The 3,356-nt window shown below is 43.4% G+C and overlaps 1 protein-coding gene across 2 annotated transcripts in view; it reads left to right on the top strand.

Annotated features, from left to right (window-relative positions):
- The window catches only part of LOC105535674 (melanoma-associated antigen 2), a 40,058-nt gene that overhangs the window by 21,375 nt on the left and 15,327 nt on the right, over positions 1–3,356 (top strand). The window lies entirely within an intron of this gene.

The following is a 3,356-nucleotide window of genomic DNA, read 5'->3' as shown; positions in this document are numbered from 1 at the left end:
AATTCTTGCCTTATACCTCAGTCTACTCTGTAAAATCAAACAAATATGCATACCTGGATTTCCTTGGCTTCTTTGAGAATGCAAGAGAAATTAAATCTGAATAAATAATTCGTCCTGTTCACTGGGTCATTTCTTTTCCATTCACTCAGCATCTGCTCTGTGGAAGGCCCTGGGTTAGTAGTGGAGATGCTAAGGTAAGCCACACTCACATCTACCCATAGGGTTGTAGAGTCTAGGAGCTGTAGTCATATAATTAAGGTGGCGGGAAGTCCTGTAAGATGTAGAGGAAATGTAAGAGAGGGATGAGGGTGTGGGGCTCCAGGTGAGAGTGGTGGAGTGTAAATGCCCCGAGCTGGGACATTTTGGGCTTTGGGAATCTGCAGTTCCATCTGAAGGAGCTGACACTCATGAAGCTGGGTGAGTCCAGGGCCAGATTCTCAAGAGAGTGAGAGAAAAGCCTGGAATGGAAAGCAACTCTGAGCAGTTTCTTTAGAATGGGGAATGAACCGAGAGGAATCTCCACCTGTGGCAGGAATGGGAGGTGTCCTGTCCTTTTGTCCCACTGCTATTGAACACAGCCCAAGATGCACGTGATGGACAACCATCATCTGCAAGGGTTTTCTGAGAGGTAAGACTGAATTTCCTGGGAAGAATGGCCCAGAAGCCACTGGCCAGGTGCTTTCTGCTAGGCAGGGAGAGCCAGAGCTGACTCCATTAAAAAGGCATTCTAACTAGGTTATCTCAAGTGCAATTTGGCCAATTGTAAGCATGGGCTAGATTTTGGATGGTAACAAAATGCATGAAAATAGTGGATTGGGTGGGAAAGCAGCTGGGAGAGAGGGAAGGAGTTGGTCTTTGACTCACATTCTAGGAGTTTAGAGCTGCACCTGGCTGGGAAAAAGTCCCGCACAGCCAAATTTTGAAGTGCTTTCTCTGAGAGGAAATACTTAACTGAATTTTATGGAATAAGCTTCCTTTTTGGGCTAATTATTCCAATACCTATTGAGCTGTATATTCTCTGATAAGTCCTGGAGAACTACGACGACAACAACAAAATCCCAGTGTTAGGGCCTGGGGTTAAAAAATATGAGAAATAACAACCATCAGCCATTTGTTAAACTTCTAATCTATACCAGGCCCAAAACCAGGTGCTTCACCTGCGTTGCATACACTCCAACTGTCCTACTAGACACGCCTTATTAAATCTGCTTACAGATGAAGAATCCAAGGCTCACAGGGTTTGTGAATTGAGACCTAAAAACAGGGTACTCATTGGGTATTTCACAGGATCACGTGGCTAGTCAGGAACAGGGCAGAACCCGACCCCTGTTCTGAATTCCTTTAGAGCCCGTGCTGTTCCCACTTCTCCCAGCCCAAGGCTGACCTCCTGACAGGTACTTCATCTTTCTTCTCAGCACTGCACCATGTCTCTCAGATGACAAAAAGAAGGACCTTGAGGCCAGTATAGTGAAGCAGGCGTGGAACGCGACAGTAAGAATCAAACACCATTTGGGGCTGGTGTGCACTGGGTTCCCTGAGAGCTGACGCTGCCCAGATGCAGGCATTTCTGTGCAGCCCCAGCACTTTCAGAATTACAGCACATTTCCTCGGGTCACTTCCATGTATCCTGTCTGACTCTGGAACCTACCTGACCTGCTGATCAACTCGTCACTGGTCCCCACAGAACAGCCCAGAATCCCCTGCTCACCTCCTGACAGGGAGCATTCCTTTTCCCTGTATAAGTCCTTTGGCTATCCCATCTCTCACCCAGGAAGCCATATGATATCAACAATTGATATAAAAATTCACATGGGGACAGTGACATTTAGATACCTGGTTACAACTCTGGTTGTCTTCAACACACTCTCTAATTGTTTTCTGAATGGGCTGAGTAGTCTGCTTTGCCATATTTTCTAAGGGTTCTTGTGTGATATCACCCTGAAGTTAGAGGAATTTGGAACCACCTTGATACTTGAAATCAAGCTTTCACAGGGTGTCCTTTTGGAATTCGCCTCTGAATACATGCACAGACAAATGGTCAAAGAGCAAACCGTCCCTCATGAGTATTAGATGAGAAAAACCTTGGGAAATCCCAGTAGAACAAACATCTACTTACTGAGACTGAATTCCCAAATTTCTGGAGTCCTCCAGGAGTTTAAAAAAGATTCCTTGAAAACATGTCAACTCTCATGAAAGAGGAATAATTAAGCAGCCTTCTGTTTCTTGTCTGTTTACCTGCTCCACAGGAAAATACTGGCCTTCAGTGTGCGTAAAGGCACCAGACAGGTGTTCAGGCGTGTGGAGGGTAGCAGAAATTCACAGGTTAACATTTTGACTCGGAATCAAATGGAGGAAAAATTCTCAGCTTACTATGGATTTAAAGGGTATTGCAAAGGGAAGGCTTCCTGCTGAGACTTTTAAGATTATTGGGCAGTTAGTTGTGATTGTATATGTGAAAACATCAGTCACATATTTGACACTGGAAAAAGTTGGAGAATGTCACGGCAAATTTGGCCTTCTCAGAAACTCCTCCTAGAAAAGAGATGGGTAGTGTAATACCAAATAATTATAGTTGCTTTTTGTTGAGCACCTACTATGTAACAGTTTATGGGGGAGGGTATCCTACTCACCTACATTTTGTCTTTGTCTCCTTCCTGGACACATGGGAACAGTAAAGTCCTTGTAGTTAGGAAGGGCCATGTGACATTTCCTTTATACCAATATAGGAGCAGAAGCATCGTTTGTCACATCCTGGCATGTGGGAGCCAGTGTGCCATTTCCACGCTTTCTCCCAGCTTTCAATGGCAAACATGGCAGCTTCATCTTGAGATGATGGAATCACAAGGTGGAAACAGCTTGCATCGCTGGGTCCCATGAGAGTGGAGAACACCTGGCAAACTGCATCAGAACTTATTTGCACATAAAATAAACTCGTGTTGTGGCAAGCCATTCATGGTTGTTCTGTTGCAACAGCTAGCAGTTACTTAAACTCACATGGCTAGTATTTCTGTTTGTCAGGTTTAAATATTTTTTATTTAAAATGCAGTATTGTATGTATTCTTATTGCAAAAATTATAGAAATGTGGATTATTCACTATTTTCCCCTTTACAAAGCTCCTCCACAGTTAGCAACGCCTACCCACCCCACCCCCCCACAGAGGTCACCAGTTAACAATCTTGTGTAGTTTTTTACAGCTGACTCTAGGCTTTTCATTGACAGATAAACTATAACAATATATTGTTTTTATTTAATATATGACAACAATGATATACATATTGATATTCCTTTATCACTTTATAAAATGGATGTAAGATATTTCCACAACAGGATAGATAGATAGATAGATAGATAGATA

The sequence above is a fragment of the Mandrillus leucophaeus genome, unplaced genomic scaffold, assembly GCF_000951045.1.
Source record: "Mandrillus leucophaeus isolate KB7577 unplaced genomic scaffold, Mleu.le_1.0 Scaffold1495, whole genome shotgun sequence".
NCBI classification, from domain to species: Eukaryota; Metazoa; Chordata; class Mammalia; order Primates; family Cercopithecidae; genus Mandrillus; species Mandrillus leucophaeus.
Note: the sequence above shows the minus strand (reverse complement) of the source record. Positions and strands in the feature narration are given on the sequence as shown.